General features: G+C 53.3%; 2 long non-coding RNA genes across 2 annotated transcripts in view; both read right to left on the bottom strand.

The window, feature by feature from the left end:
- LOC137463831 (uncharacterized) overlaps positions 1–16,243 on the bottom strand; it is a 95,843-nt gene extending 79,600 nt beyond the window's left edge. Inside the window, exon 1 of the long non-coding RNA XR_010993982.1 lies at positions 16,012–16,243. This is a non-coding gene — a long non-coding RNA (uncharacterized lncRNA). The remainder of the gene's footprint in view (positions 1–16,011) is intronic.
- Positions 4,670–5,028, bottom strand: LOC137463830 (uncharacterized). Its single transcript, XR_010993981.1, has 2 exons — positions 4,886–5,028; positions 4,670–4,716 (listed from the first exon to the last, which is right to left on the bottom strand). It is a non-coding gene; the product is annotated as an uncharacterized lncRNA (long non-coding RNA).
- Positions 16,244–16,810: the final 567 nt, after the last annotated feature.

Below are 16,810 nucleotides of genomic sequence, written 5' to 3'. Positions count from 1 at the left end.
AGAAAAAGAACCTCCAAAAGGAAAACAACAAGAAGTATCAAAGACGACATTTATTAGAAGTGTTTTGCAGAAATTGGCCAGCAGTTTAATGTTCCTGAAACCATCCAGTCAGCAGTGTCCACACTGCAGCCTTGAGCTCCTGGTTCCTCAGGCTGTAGATGAGGGGATTCAGGGCTGGAGGCACCACCGAGTACAGAACTGACAGGGCCAGATCCAGGGATGGGGAGGACATGGAGGGGGGCTTAAGGTAGGCAAGAGTGCCAGTGCTGAGGAACAGGGAGACCACGGCCAGGTGAGGGAGGCAGGTGGAAAAGGCTTTGTGCCGTCCCTGCTCAGAGGGGATCCTCAGCACGGCCCTGACGATCTGCACATAGGAGAAAACAATGAACAAAAAACAGCCTAAATATAGAAGAGCACTTAGTACAATAAGCCCAGCTTCCCTGAGTTTGCAGTGTGATCTTGAGGATCTGGGGGATTTCACAGAAGAACTGGCCCAGAGCATTGCCATGGCACATGGGCAGGGAAAATGTATTGGCCGTGTGCAGCAGAGCATTGAGAAAGGCACTGGCCCAGGCAGCTGCTGCCATGTGGGCACAAGCTCTGCTGCCCAGGAGGGTCCCATAGTGCAGGGGTTTGCAGATGGACACGTAGCGGTCGTAGCACATGATGGTCAGGAGGGAAAGCTCTGCTGAGATGAAAAAGACAAAAGAAAATACCTGTGCAGCACATCCTGTGTAGGAGATGGTGCTGGTGTCCCAGAGGGAATTGTGCATGGCTTTGGGGACAGTGGTGCAGATGGAGCCCAGGTCGCTGAGGGCCAGGTTGAGCAGGAAGAAGAACATGGGCGTGTGCAGGTGGTGGCCGCAGGCTACGGCGCTGATGATGAGGCCGTTGCCCAGGAGGGCAGCCAGGGAGATGCCCAGGAAGAGGCAGAAGTGCAGGAGCTGCAGCTGCCGCATGTCTGCCAGTGCCAGCAGGAGGAAGTGGCTGATGGAGCTGCTGTTGGACGTTTCTTCGCTCTGGGAATCATGGACTATTGAAAGAAGATATTGACAAGACGGGAAAGATTTCAGTGTGTCATTCCTATATTTTTTAATTAGGAATCCCCCCCAAAATACTTCTCCTTGTTGGCTGAACTTTGCTCAGCCTTTTTTCGCTGAGGTCAGGTTTGTGCTGCTGCCTCATCTTTGACACTGCTCTCAGCCTGAACACTGGGGATCCCATAGGGAAAACAGGGCTCGCTGTGCCCCAGTGCAGTCAGAGCTGCGGGTCCCACACAGGACCCCTTTGCTCATTTCATCTTCCTCTGTTTCAGGGTGATCAAACTTCCAACATGCTTGAACAATACAGTGGCCTTTTTGAAGACTTCAGTTTCATTGTCAGCATCTCTAAATTCTTCTACCTTTCCCTGTGCAGCTGGGAATGGAGGGATACCAAGGGTTGGTCTGGCTCTCTGCTTTTTTTGTCAGTGCTACCCAGAGTGCTTTTGTCACAGGAAACTCAGACTTTTTGTCACAGGCATCATGATTAGCAGATCTTGAAATGCTCTCAAGTCCCTGAGCACTAAGTCACGGAGAATTAAAGCCACACAGGCCACATCTGCAGTGCTCAAACACAGCCCTGTTGCTGCTGCTGCTGCTGCTGAAATAGAATCAACTGACAGAGGCCATCACAGAAATTGCCTCTGGAGTGTCAAATCAAATGAAAAATTCCACCAGGAGAAAGAGAAGCCAGAACTTCTTGACACACTTCATTGTTTCTTCTGAGCAGCAGCAGAAAATGGAGATGGCCAGAGATATTTCCAGCTGCTGCTGATCCCAGTGGAGCCCAGCCTGCTGCCCTGTCCCAGCTTTCCCACCCTCCAGCAGACGCCCTGGTTCCCTGCAGGTGCCGTGGGATGGCACTCAGGAGGATCTGCTCCAAGGCCTTCCCCTGGAGCACGCTCAGGCTGCCAGGCCTATGGATCCTGGATCATCCTTCCCACCGAGCCTTCCTGTGCACGGCTGCTCCATTTGCACCTTTGCGCTCAGCTCGGACTTCTCCACTTCACCAGGAGTGCTGGGAAAGGATGGAGAGCAGCCTGGCAAGCTCTTTCTGCAGCTCCCTCTTTACCCTTGGGGAGGGAGAACATTCCACAGGAAAGCAACTGGTGCCACAAGGAGCGGGTGGCCTCAGGCACCTTTGGGGATGAAACAAGGCCTTGGTTTGTCATAAGTAAGCACAAGCAATTCACATGAGTAAACAAGTAATTAGCACAGACATGCCTAAGTACTTAGCAGCAGTTAGCATTACAAAAACCTGATGGCCTAACTTGACATGAGAGTGACCTGACAAAAAGCTTTAGACACAGTCTACCAGAAGAACTAAGGGCAAGTGTGGAATCAGCCCTGTGCAGGGAAGCCCTGAGGAAGACTTTGTGCTGCTTTGGGGCATCGAGACCGCTCCTGGCCAGGGCCAGGACATCAGCTTCAAGTATGGGAATCTGACACAATGCATTTCTAACCCGCTGCCTATGGAATGACCTCAGCAGTGTAAAGATGGATGGTGATTTTGATACAACTCCTACATCAACCCACTGACATTTATATGTGGCAGAGAAACACTTTAGTGGGATGCAGACCCCTGCCCTCCTGCCAGGTCAATCAAAGGGCTTTTGGCTGACAATGCATTTGTCTGCCGATTTGTTTGAATGAGGGAGACCCCTCAGGACTGCTGTATCCTGAGGGAACACCATTGGCCTTGGCCTGTAGGCACCTGCACAAGCTTAAAATCAGCTGCCTCAGCTTCCAGGACCTCTCTTGGCCGGCATCCTGACGTGGATGGAGGACTGCTGTGAGGCACTGCTGGGACCCAGCGGGACAGGACCGGCTGTCTCGTGTCCACGTAGCACCCCTCACACAGCCAGGGCCATCCCGAAACCAGACAAACACTCACGTGTCAGCACAGGGGAGCATGGAGCACTGGGCTCCTCTCAGGGTATCTCAGCTGGGCTCGCTCCACAACACACCCCCACTTTCAGGCCTGCTGATGCCCAGCTGCCAGAAATGCCTACCTTGTTCTCTCCAGGGTGCACAGGGAGAGCCAATGAGTAGGACGCCTTGGGAGGCAAACCTTCCCAGCCTTTTCTGAGGCCAGGGACACACCAAGATCAGCCAAGACTCTCCACGCTGCCTGGCCCACCCAGCTCAGCTCTGTGCTGGCCCTGGGCCACAGCAGCTTCCACCAAGCAAGAGCCACATGCACATTGCCAAGAGTTGAAACACAGCAGACAGGGAAGAGGTGAAAAGTGTGTGTGTAAAGGCCTTTTAATTCACAGCTCTCAGAGAGAGCTCTGGGGCTCACGGCTGGACAGAGACGCTCCTGCTCACGCCTCTGTCCAAAGGGGGGAACACACCCTGCTGCAGGTGCTTGGGTTGGTCTCCACAGGTCCAGGTGGATGCCAAACCTGCTCTTCACAGCCTTCTCCCTTGCCCTGCCCCTCTGCCAAGTGCAACGGGCCTCAGGCAGTGAAAGGACCACAGAGAGCCAAAGGAGGACCCTTGCACCCACATTACTGGGAGCTCCCTGGGAAGCACTTTCCTTGAGAAGCAAGCCCCTTTCCTCCAAAGGCATTTCCCCAAATGTGTAGCTGTCCTGGGGAACACCAACACACTCTTAAGAAAAGCTGGCAAGGCTGAATGACTTCAGGTCCTTTCAGGACAGGCACTCCAGCTGTAGCTCGTATTCCCCCAAGTGTGTTTCCAGATGGAGGTTCAGAGGGGCAGCCCCAGGCCCTCTACAAACACAAGCTGCCTGCTGCCTCTTCACCTGCCTCAACTCCTGCCTGTGGTCACTGCAGCAAAACCAGGCTGTTCCAGCCAGAGCCCAGAGCCCTGTTCCCGCAGGACGCTCTTGCCAGCACCTTCCAAGACTCTCCGCTGTGCATGCAGCACTTTTCATGCCAGCTCTCAACAGGCTTTGGAACGCAGAGCACAACCTGGCTGGCTCTGCCACCAGCACAGCCCAAACACAGGGGGAGGAAGAAGCAGCAGGGGTTGTTTTGCGGCCATGCCCAAGAGAAACTGGAAGGGTGCCCTCCCTCTGGTCTCCCTTGGTTGGCTTTCTGACTGGGTCTGAGGCTGGGGCTGCCATTCCTCGGTTCTGGGGACCAGAACCACACCCGGGATCCCAGCACTGCCTGACAGCGCTCCGGGCACTGGCACGGTCACATGTCTGAGTCTCGGGCACAGCACTGCTGCTTCAATTGCTCTTAGGCACATCCAGAGCTCTCTGTTAAGCCCAGATGGTCTCTGGTTCTGCTCTCTTCCTGATCCTGTGCAGGGATGGAGCACTGCTGTGCTTTCAGGAAGCTATTCTTGAAAACTTGCAGCATTCCAAGCTCCTTTGCCCTCCGTTGGATGCTTGCCATGGAATCCCTCACAGCTGGGTTCAGAGCATCCTCAGCTTGGCTCTTCCAAAATCCAGGGGCTCCAGGGTGCTCAGCAAGATCTGTAACTCCACAGTGTTGTGGAACTGGACCTTCAGCACAGGGTCCTTCCCAGCCTGATCTGCCCTCGTTCCTCTGAGTGTGTGCACAAAACACGGCGTGGAAGAGAACGGCAGCAGGGGCCTGTGTGTTCCAGGGCCCTGGATTTGCATCGCTTCAGCTCCACAGAGATGCAGGTAAAGCGAAGAAGCCAAAGTGTTCATTAATGGAAGGTGAAGCAAAGGGATGAGCTGGGAGGGAAGAAAGGGGATGGGCAGGGCCTGAGGGCTGCAGGGAGGGAGCTGTCAACAGGGAGGGAGAAGGCAGGAGCTATGGGAGCTTCCCACAGGCTCAGCTGTGCCAGTCATCAGCTGTGCCTGGAGCTCCAGCTGGTCTCCTCTGGTCTCCAGGTGGTCTCACCTTCCAAGGGATCTGCAGGTCTTAAAGAGACACTGGTTCTTCTGAGCCAGCAGATGAAAGTAGTTCTGCAGCTCTTCCCTCCAACATCACCTGAACAAATGTGCTTCTGCAGGAGGGGCTGTTGTTTTCACTCAGGGCTTGAAGGGCTGGAAGAGAGAGGAACAGAGCCACGGTCAGAGCCTGGATCTGCTGGAATCCAAGGAGATCTTTCTGCCAGGGCCATCCCACCTAGACTGGACACAAGAGGAGAGGAATTTCCCTCCCAGGTCAGGGCTGTGGTGCAACATGTCCCCAGAAGGAGCCTGGAGCAGCCCAAGGCTTTGTGTGGCCAGGCAGGGGCAGGCAGGAGGCAGAGCTGTCAGCAAAGGAAGGGGTCAGCGAGGTGGGGCAGCCGGGGGATGACGACAGCCTGCAGGGACAGAGGCCAGGGCAGGGACACCGCAGGACAGCCTGGGCTGCACAGGGCACAGGGATGTGCAGCAGCTGCAAGGCCCTGACAGAGCCAACCTGTGCAGCCCTTTGGCCATGGCTGCTGGCCCTGGGCCTGAGGCCACGAGGGGACAAGTGACCCTTGCAGCCCTGGGGCCTCATGGCCTCCTTGTCCCTGCTCAGCAGCCTGGCAGGGGCCGCCCCATGGTCCTGCCCTTGGCATGGCACATCCCCACATGGCAGTGCCCATCCCGGGAAGAGCCCTGAGCAAGGAGGGAGGGACAGGATCTGCCTTGCCAGGGGCTGGGGCTCAGCCTTGGCCCTTTGCATTCCTGAAACACATCCAGGTTCGCTCAGCGCCAGAGACACCTTTGCCTTGTTTGTCCCCACCTGTCATCAGTGCCTCCAGTTCTCTGCTCTGCCTGGGGCCTGGGGACACTTTGATATGAATTGTGTCCTTGAGTGGAACCCATTAACAGTTAAAGAAAGCCTGGACTTTGAATCTGACTTTTTGAGTTCTTGAGAAGCTCTTTGAGCACACTCTGAGGGACTGGGTCTGATGCAAACAGCACCAAAGCCCCAGAGGTCATTAAAGTCCTGGTGCTGTGTCTGTGCTGCTGAGCTGGGCTGGGCTCCTGGCCCCGAGGCAGCTCCTGGCAAGGGCAGCGCTGCAGAGACAGCTCTGGCCAGGAGCAGCTCCTGTGCACAGCCCAGCGGGGCTGGGGCACTGCCAGGGCATCCCAGGGACACGAGCAGGGCACAGACAGAGCTCACAGGGGCTCAGCACTGGCAGGGGCTGTGGGGTGTCCCAGAGGGGGCTGTGTCACAGCAGCGCCTCTGTGGCTGTGTCACGGAGGCACAGAGCAGCTGTGATGTCAGAGAGGGGCTGTGTGACTGCACAGAGTGGGTTGTGTGAGGTCACAGACTGGGCTATGACATCACAGAGCGTGTTGTGTGAGGTCATCAAGCAGCTATGGCATGACAGAGGGGACTGTGTGACATCACAGAGCAGGCTGTGACATCATGGCATGGCTGTATGACATCATAGGGCAGGCAGTGAGGTCAAAGTGTGTGCTGTGACATTACAGAGTGGCAGCATGACATCACAGGGAGGGTTTTGTGACATCACTGAGGGGGTTGTGACACCACAGGGCAGGCTGTGACGTCATAGAGAAGGGTATAAGGCAATAGAGCAGATCCTGCCATCATAGAGGGTGGCTCTGTGACAACAGAGAGCGGGTTGTGACATCACCGGGTGGCTGTGTAATGTCATAGAACAGGCTGTGACACCAAAGAACAAATAGTGACATTGCAGGGTGACATTGTGACATATCACAGTCTTCTGTGACATCACAGAGCAGGTGTATGACATCACAGGGTGACAACTCAGAGTTGGCTCTGTGACATCACAGGGGCTGTGTGACATCACAGGGGCTGTGTGACGTCACAGGAGCTGTGTGACATCACAGGGGCTGTGTGAGGTCACTGGGGAGGTCACTCCACCCCAGCCCCCCCTCCCAGTTCCCCCAGAGAAGTCCAACACTGCTCGTGCACAGAGGGGTCCCCTGTCCCCCCGGGTCCCCCCGACCCCGGCGCCGCAGCCTCCCCCAGAGCATGTTCCACGAGATCGACCCCAGAGCCAGACATGGGGACGGGGGCCGGGGCTGTGGGGGGTGGGACAGGGGGACAGGGACCCCCCGGCAGCGTCCCCGTGTCCCCCAGGGCCAGAGCCTGGGCCAGGGGTCCTTCACCCTGTTACCAATGAGGGCTTGAGAGCGCTGAAAAAATCCCCAGCAAGGGATCAGCAAAAACCAGATTTAATATTAAGTGACAGCATGGCAAAGTTCCTTGGCAAGAGTCACTCTGCTCCTGACTGGACACTTCAGGCGCACCAAGGAAACAAAGCAACAACAAAACTAAACAAAATCCAGGCAATCAAATCAGAAATGAGCTGAGACCTGGGGCTTTCATTGCTATGGAAAAGAACTGTGCTTCTCGTCCAGCTGCCCATGGCCAGAATTGGGATTTCACCTCCAACACTGCCTGTTGTGACAGCCTGGAGGAGATTGTTGGCTGGAAACATTTCATGTGTGGGGGAGGAAGGGGCAGGTCCAGCCTTGCCCTGCCCTGGAACCCCAGCCTTGCCCTGCCCTGGAACCCCAATCCCCCCAGAGCCTCTAGCCCAGCCCAGCAGTGTCTGCCAGTCCCTGGCACAGCACAGGCAATGCTCCACAGCCACCTCTGGAGCCCCCAGCCCAGCTCCTGAGCGACCAAATGACCCCAAGTCCCACCTGGGGGAAGGACCCAGGAACACCAAGGGGTATTTATGGCTGGCCACAAGGCAAGCACACATTTGACCCTACCTCCCCTTGGAATTTCTATTTTTTTGAGAACCACTGGAATCCAGGAGTTGGTAGCTCTGTGTGTGCTTCTCTAAATCTTATTTTTCTCTATTTCTGTGTCTCCTTGCGAATTTTGATTAACTTAAAATTGAACAGGATTGGAGTTTGTGAAGTTGAATGGGCCAAATTAATGCTCTGAGAAGTGTTTTTGTTGATTAAATGTTGTATAAGACCTTCTAGCAAAGTTTCTCTGATCTTCTAAAGTTGCCAGTAAAGGCTGTTTTGTTGTTTTGAGCTCATGAGAATCTCTTCTTGGTATTTCTCCAGTGCATCCAACTCAGAGGACACAAACAATTGCAATTCCTCTTAAATGTCTCCTTGAGAGAGTTGTTTGGGGGATGGGGGTCATGGCTTGTGTGTCCTGCTTGGCACAGCCCAGGCAGGGCTTTCACAGCCCCATTCCACACTCCATTTCCCAGCTGGAGCCGCTGGTGCCTCTGAGTTCTGCTGCCCCAGCCCCAGGGACGCTCTCCTTGTCTGCCCATTCCCCCACGGTCTCTGGGCAGGGATGGCCTCAGTGGGGGCTGCTGAAATCCTCAGCACTTTGGAGGCTGCTGCTGAATTTTACTGCTCCAGATGCTTCTTCAGCCTTCAGCTCTTCAGTTCAGGAATTCAGTGTCCCAGAGCTCATTAACATTCAGAACATCTTAACAAGCCAAACCTCTGGGAATAATGTAAGTGTTCAAATAATTTGTGGTTAATTAGCCCAATTACAGAAGCCTCTTCAAAGTGAATACACTACATTTTAAAAGACAGTGAGAAAATTTTTTTTGGTCCTGTTTAGTTTTTTTTTCCATGTTAATGCATTGATATGTGCACTCTCCAATTGACACTGAATCCAAGTACCTCCTCATGCAGTTGGAATAGATATGAAAATCAAGACCCTTCATGGCTGACAATCAGTCAGACTCTGTCCCTACCCCCACCCCACCATCTCCCCCATCCAAGCCCTGGCACTCAGAGCAGCCTTGTGCAAATCTGACCTCCCTCCAGCCCAGGCTGCACCTGCAGGTTTCAGCTCCTTGGCTCCAACTCCCCCCTGCTTTCCTTGGAGAAGGAGCTGCCCGAGACACAGGGGGATGTTCATTTCTTGTCAGCCAACAAACCCAAGGGAAGGCACAGCTCCATCAAATGCAAAAGTCATTCCTCTGCTGGATATTAAATCCACCTTGCACTGCAGACAGTCTCAGAGCAATGGAAAACACCTTCTGTGCCCAGCACAGATCCCAAGGTCCCCCCAAACCCTCCCTGCCCCAATTCTGCCCAGATTTGCTCTTTGCACACACGAGTCACAGGCTGAAGTCAGGAGCTCCATCCATGCCCAGAGGGAGGAAAAGAGGGAAAGTGGATGAAGAGCTCTCCTGTGCAGAGCCAAGGTCCAAGTGCCCCTGCAGTGGGAACCACAACTCATCAGGTTTGTGTCCTTTGGGCTCAGGGATGGTGACACTCAGAGGCACAGAAAGGTTTCCTGCCAACAAACACAAGTTGAACATTTGAACAGTTTAATAACCATCCCAGCTCTTCCCTCAGCTCTCTGTGATGTCCCAGCAACATCTGACATGACCCCATCCCCAAGGGATTTCTGTACAGGAACAGTTTTAGACAAAGACATAAGAAAAGGTAATTCTGTGATAGATATAAGCACCATAAGATGTGTTTAACATTTATTTGAACTTCAGAAAGATTGGGCCACTCCCTGATGAGCAAAGCGTGGAACCTGTCCATTGAGAGACATTTGAATGACCAGAAAGCATCTGGAGGGGGAAATCTGGGTGCAACAGGAAGTACATAGATCCACCTGGTCTAGTGCAGAGATGTCCTTAGACATGGCCATTTCAACAGGAGAACTGGAAACACCTAAAGGAAGAGGGAGAGGAAAGAATAAACAGAATATTGGTGACTCAAGGAGACAGGAAGATCAGTATTTCTTCTCCTTCTCCATCAGTACATCAGAAAATTGCTGTTTCTTAAAAGTACTGAAGTGACCCAGATAATAAAAATGCCCTTGTATTATATGAAATGTACAAGAATTTTAACCTGTGCCCCTTTCCAGGCAGACATCAGCTGTGTGCCCATGACCAGGCAGTGCCACTTGTGCCCTGAGGTGCCGAGCTGGGATTGGATCTCTCAGAGAGGAGCTGAGGGAGAGCAGAGCACCTTGCAAGCTGCAGGTCCCTGCCAGCCCCGCAGGGCTCCTGTGCCATCAACATCTGCTCTGCTCCAGCCTGAAACAGGAGCCAGCATGGTGCCGGGACCATCAGAGAGCTGAGGTGTGTGCTGGAATTCAATGCCCTCCCCATGGCGCAGCAGCCCTGCATTTCCCTGCTCCAGCCTTGGTCTCCAGCACAGCCATGGAGGCTCTTTGGGCTCCTGAGTGTTCCTGCTGTGCCCATGCCCCCAAGGGCACAGAGCAGCCTCCTCTCTCGGGCACTTGCCTGTTTTCCATGCCTTGCACAGGCGCTGGCCCTGCCCCACAAGGCCTGGGCTGAGTCCTGCCCTGCACGCTCAGCCAGGCTGGGATGGACACTGATGGTTTCTGTGCCAGGCTCTCTGAGCCCAGCCCAGCTCCCTGCAAGCTCTGCCAGCTGCCCTGAGCTCTGTGCAGCACCAAGGGCCTCTCCCCAGCACAGCCCAGCCGGCTCTGGCCCCACAGCTCTGCTCAGCCCAGGCTGCTCTGGCCACTGGCCCCACGGCCTCAGCCCCTGGCCAGGGCACAGCAGCAGCTGCAGCTCAGCCAGGACTCAGCCCCAGCCATGGGGGAAGGGGCTTGGCCAAGGCCAAAGGAGGCTCCCTGGCTGCCCTGCTCCCCTCGGGCTGAGGTGCTGAGAGCTCTGCAGCCCCTGCTGCCATCCCATCTGCCCAGGCCAGCACAAGAGCCCGGCCTTGGGGCCCTCCAGAGCTGCTCCTGCTCCAGGCCCAGGGCCCATCCCAGAGCTGGGGCAGCCACAAAGCTGTGCCCATTGCTGGTCATTGCTGCTCTGATGGGGATGGATCCTCAGCCACTTGGAGGTTGCTGATGAATTTTACTACTCCAGAGGCCTATTCTTTCTTGAGCTCGTCAGTTCAGGAATTCAGTGAGAAAAGCTCATAAATATTTGTTCAAAACACCCAAGACAAGAAAAGCCCTTGGGAATAATTGAAATTTTCAATTCTCTGTGGTTAATTAAACAGATTTCAGTAGTGTATTCAAAGTGAATATACTATATTGAAAACAGTGCTGAGAGAATTGTTCTTTTCCTGTTAATGGATTTATATCAGCAATGTCCAATTGATATTGACCCCCAGCACCTCCTCATGCAGTCTGAATAGATGTGAAAATCAAGACCCTTCATGGCTGACAATCAATCATACTTTGTCCCCAACCACTCCCCACCATTTCCCTCATCCAAGCCCTGGCACTCAGAGCAGCTGAGGAATGGAGTCACAGCCAGGGGTGTCCCCAGGGCTCAGGACTGGGGCCAGGTCAGTGAAATCTCTTTATTGCTGATCTGGACGAGGCCATCGAGGGCACCCTCAGTCAGTTCCCAGGTGAGCCCAAGCTGGGTGGGAGTGTGGCTGTGCTGGAGGGCAGGAAGCTCTGCAGAGGGATCTGGACAGGCTGGAGCCATGGGCCCAGGACAATTGGATGAGGTTCACCAAGGCCAAGGGCCGGGTCCTGCCCTGGGCTCACAACCACCCCAAATCCCTGGCCATGCCCTGACCCTGATCCCCACAGCCTGTCCTGTTTCCTTCATCCCTGCATTGCCAGGGACTTTCTGGGACAAGGGAGCTCTGCTCTGGGGATGGAGGGAGGTCCAAGCGCCCCCGCTGGAGTGGGAACCACAACTCATCAGGTTTGTGTCCTTTGGGGGTCAGGCACTGGTGAGACTCAAGAGGCACAGAAAGTTTCTCTTCATGGCCAACAGACCACGATTGAACAGGACACAATTTAATAACAATCACACTCATCCCTGAGCTATGTGCAACGTCCCTGCAGCGTCTCATGAGTCCACCATCCACAAGTGATTTCCATACTAAAATTGATTTGAGACAAATGTGGTTCTGTGGTAGAAATAAACACAATTAAGATCTTGTATCAGGATGCTCGTCCTGGTGTGGGGTCAAAACAGCTCAAACAATTCCTGATTTGCAAAGATGTCAGTGGTGGATGGAGAAGGGAGGTCAGGCTGCTTTTGGTGTTGAGGAAATGCTGAAACCAGCCTGACTCATTTCATCTCCTCCTGGCCTGGCTGATCTCCCCTCTTTCCTCTTCCACTCATTGGCTTCTGTCTCCCACCAGGCCCCCGGTGAAGAGCCTGGCTCTGTGTTCTCCATGCCCTCCTCGCTGGCACTGCCAGGCTGGGATGAGGAGCCCCTCAGCCTTCCCTGCTCGGGGCTGGACAAGCCCAGCTCCCTCAGCCTCTGCTCACAGCCCAAGGGCTCCAGCCCTACCTTGGAGGCCCTTCCCTAACCCTGCTCCAGCTGCCAGACATCTTTCCTGCCCTAGGGAACCCAACCCAGGCCACAGGGACCTGGATAATCCACGTCCTTGATGTCCTGGTCACACAGCCCTGGCCCCTTTTCCCCATGTCAGGCTCAGGGGTGGATCCTGTGGAACATCCTTTGGTGGGGGCTGTGGCTCCAGGTGGACTGGGGGGATACCGGGGGACAGGGACCCTGCTGGGCATGAACAGCATTGGACTTGTTGGGAGAAACTGTGAGGGGGAGCTGGGGCAGAGTGACCAACCCAGTGACCTCACACAGCCCTCCTGGGATGTCACACAGCCCCTCTGTGATGCCACAGCCTGCTCTGTGGTGTCATAGCCCATTCTCTAAAGTCACACAGCTGGTCTCTGATGTCACAGCCAGCTCTGATGACACTCTGTGATGTCATAGTCTGTTCTGTGATTTCAGACCTCTGCCCTGTGATGTCACAGCCATCTCTGAGAGGTCACAGAGGCAGTTTATGTCATAGCTGCTCGATGACCTCACAAAAACCACTCTGTGATGTCATGGACCATTCTGTCATAGATCACTCATGGGATGTCATAGCCCACTCTGTGACCTCATGTTACCAGATGATAAATTGTCTCCACCAGGTGAGCTAACACCTGGAGCTTGTTCTCCAAAACCCCAGGCCTATGGAAACCACACAATGCCCATTGTGTCAGAAGGGGAACTGGAAGTTCACCAGCCTCAGTGTCCTGCCAGCTCAGCCAGGCCCATGGGAATATTGGGGTCCACGACCACCAGGGACCACCAGAGAGACCCCCAGGACAGAAGAACACATGGGTAAAGGGGAGGGGAAATATGTTAATGATTCTGGGGAAATGATTATCATATGTGTGTTCAGTCCAGGACAATCAGTGAATATGTGTGCAAAATACAGAATATGAACAGAAACTTTCCTGCACTCAGCATGCTCGGCTTTGGGAGGAGCTATCCCCCGTGCACCCGGCTGAATAAAGAATGTTGCTTCTTAATGCTGCATTGGTGTGAAGGAGTTTTCTGTTTTACCGAATTTTTGGTAACACTCCACTGCCAAGGAAAGCTCTGTCTCCTGCTGCTCACAAACAGAGAAGGGCTGGTGGCAGATGTGGGGGTCGGAGGCTGCCTGGGGCACAGTGACCATTAAATAATCAAGTTTTCAATGATCTGCGAAAGAAGGAGGGGCAGCAACAAAACTTCCACACTGGAATTAGGAAGGGCAGACTTTGGCCTATTTAGGATGCAGATTTGGGGAGTACCGAATCAAGTACTGATTTTTTAATGGGAAACAGCCCTTAAAAACAAAGGGGTCCAGGAAGGAGGGACACATTTCAAGAAAGTAATCTTAAGGGGGAAGGAGCAGCCTGTCCCAGTGTGGCCATAGATGAGCTGGTGAGGAAAATGACTGCCCTGGCTGCCCGTGGAGCTTTTGTGGGAAGTCAGGGGAAAAAAGAGTGTGCATTAACTTTGGACAAATGGTCAGGCAACTTAGCAAGTGTTTAAGGATGTTGTCAGGTCATGCAGTAAAAAAAAAAAAAAGAAAGAGGTGTAATCTCAATTAGAGATTAACCTGGCCACTACTGTGAAAAAAAATAAATATGTGTCTATGAATATATTAATGGCAAAATGTGGAATAAGCTGAACCCCTACTCTTTATTGGATGCAGTGGAGAATATAGGAACTAAAGATAAGGAAAAGTCCAAGCTACTTAACACCTTGTTGGTATTAATTTTCAATATTAGGACAGGATGTCCTCAGGACAAGAGTTCTCCTGAGCTGGCAGATGGGGTCAGAATGCAGAACAGGCCTCTGGAATCCAGGAGGAAGCAGCTGGGGACCTGCTGGACCACTCAGATACTCACAGGTGTATGGGATCAGATGGGATCCATCCTAGGGGGATGAGGGAGCTGGTGGATGAGCTCCTCAAGCTGCTCTCCATCATTTACCATCAGTCCTGGCTCACCAGGGAGGTCCCAGAGCACTGGAGGTGCCAGTGTGACCCCATCCCCAAGAAGGGCTGGGAGGAGGATCTGGGGAACTCCAGGCCTGTCAGCCTGACCTCGGTGCCCGGCAAGGTTCTGGAACAAATCACCCTGAGTGCCATCACAGGGCACCCACAGGATGGCCGAGGGGTCAGAGCCAGCCAGTGTGGATATCAATATCTGCATGGATGATCTGCATGAGGGGATTGAGTCCAACATCAGCAAATTTGCAGATGACACCAAGCTGGGTGTGGGTGTGAATGTGCTGGAGCATAGGAGGGCTCTGCAGAGGGACCTGGACAGGCTGGATCCAGGGCCCAAATCCAGCAAGGTGAGGTTTAACAAGTCCAAGTGCCAGGTCCTGCACTTTGGCCACAACAACCCCTGTAGCACTACAGGCTGGGGACAGAGTGGCTGGACAGCAGCCAGGCAGAAAGGGACCTGCAGGGACTGATGGACAGCAGGCTGGACATGAGCCAGCAGTGTGCCCAGGTGGCCAAGAAGGCCAATGGCTCCTGGCCTGGATTCGGAATGGTGTGGCCAGCAGGAGCAGGGCTTCTGTGCCAGCCCTGATATGCCCCCAGCTCTGCACACAGACATTGCTGCTGCAGCTCCAGAGGAGGGAACAAAAGGAGGATTTCTGGTGAAAACTTTCCTGGGAGATCCTTTAGTTCATTTAAAGCCACTGAGAGCACAGCTCCTCATTGACACCATCTGGGGCCACAGCAAAGGTTGAGAGAAACAAAATGAGAAATGGCACAAGGAATGGCCTTTGTGGACAATCTTAAAAAACTAAAACACAGGGGAAAAACCCCACAACCAAACCAACAGGAACAATCAAAGATGACTTTTCTTACAAATGATTTGCAGAAGCTGGCCAGCAATTTTGTCAGTGCTACCCAGAGTGCTTTTGTCACAGGAAACTCAGACTTTTTGTCACAGGCATCATGATTAGCAGATCTTGAAATGCTCTCAAGTCCCTGAGCACTAAGTCACGGAGAATTAAAGCCACACAGGCCACTTCTGCAGTTCTCAAACACAGCCCTGTTGCTGCTGCTGCTGATGCTGAAATAGAATCAACTGACAGAGGCCATCACAGAAATTGCCTCTGGAGTGTCAAATACAATGAAAAATTCCACCAGGAGAAAGAGAAACCAGAACTTCTCGACACACTTCATTGTTTCTTCCGAGCAGCAGAAGAAAATGGAGATGCCCAGAGATATTTCCAGCCGCTGCTGATCCCAGTGGAGCCCAGCCTGCTGCCCAGTCCCAGCGGGAACCTGAGCCCAGCCCAGGGAGCTCCTGCAGTGTCGGGAGCTCAGCACACACGGAGCCAGGCTCAGAGCCCCGGGCACGGCTGCCCATTGCGGGGCAGCGGCGCAGACGGAATGTCCTGCGGCCCAAACCTCCTGCTCCTGCCTCACAGCGCCCAGCGTTCTCCCCCTCCTGCTCCTCTCCCAGCACGGCACACATTCCAGCTCAGAGGAGGCTTCCCCAGAGAGGGCTCCGGCTCCTGTTTCAGCCTCAGTGTCCCTGCAGAGAAGCAGGGCATCTTTCAGGCACTTCCACAAGCTCCGGGTTCCCATTTCATGGGGAATCTAGGATGAAAATGGCCTTGTTAGGAAGGACAAAAGCGGAGGGAGTGGACTGAAAATTATTAGGAAAAAATGACCATTCTTACAGACAAAGATCACCACGTCATTGCCTGCATTTCTCCTTTTCAGATTCTTTCAGTCATCTCCTGAGAGATCCAGCTTGGTCTGGTGCTTGTCATTAATTGATTGAACTCTTGAATTATATCAGTGCATGAGACGTAGAAGCATCTAAAGTGAATACAGAAACTAACTCCCCTGTCAGCCCATTTTCATCTTCTACATCACTTTCAAGATGCCCATGGGGATGTTGGAATGATTATCCCACAGCTCTCCATTTCTGGCTGCAGGCTCTGCAGATTCTTTCTCTGCATTCAGTCAGGCTTGCATTCCCTAATAATTTCCGGTAGCCCGTCATGGATTCTTACGGTATCACAGTAACAATGAAAACCTCACCGATGGCACAACTGCCCAGCCCACAAGGAAAAGAAAGAACAAGCTGTCAAGTTTTTCTAATATTAGTCCTGCTTTGCTGTAAGAGTCGTGCTGCACTCACGGTGTGGAAAGCCAAGAGAAGCTGCAGCTGGTGGCACATGTTGTGACAGGAGCTGCACCTCGTTCTCCAGGAAAGGTTCTTGGAAAGAGCAAACAGGACTGTGGAGAAGATTCTGGGAAAACTGAATGAGCTTTTAGGAAATGAAATGAAAATGGAAAGAAACAATCCAAGATGTTTTCCTCTGTTTATTTTTATGCTCCCCTTTTCCATCTTGCACTGCTTCTCCATCCCATTAATCCAACTGGATCTCACCTCTAAGATCCATGACATGGCAAGTTTGAGACACTGTAAAATACCATGAGCTACACACAGTTTGCCTTCCCCTGGTTTGCTTGGAAAGCAGTGCTGGAGACTAAGTGCAGTGCTTGGGTCAGGCACAAATTCTGCATTCAGGGAATGTGCTCCGATAGTGTTTGACCCTCAGCAGGGACAATGCACAGCAGCGACCAAGAGGATTTCTGTGCCGCTGTGCAGGAGTCCAGACTCTGGGTCTGGGC

This window comes from Anomalospiza imberbis, chromosome 30 (genome assembly GCF_031753505.1).
Source record: "Anomalospiza imberbis isolate Cuckoo-Finch-1a 21T00152 chromosome 30, ASM3175350v1, whole genome shotgun sequence".
In the NCBI taxonomy this organism is placed as follows: Eukaryota; Metazoa; Chordata; class Aves; order Passeriformes; family Viduidae; genus Anomalospiza; species Anomalospiza imberbis.
The sequence above is the reverse complement of the archived record's forward strand: the minus strand, read 5'-3'. Positions and strand labels throughout refer to the sequence as shown.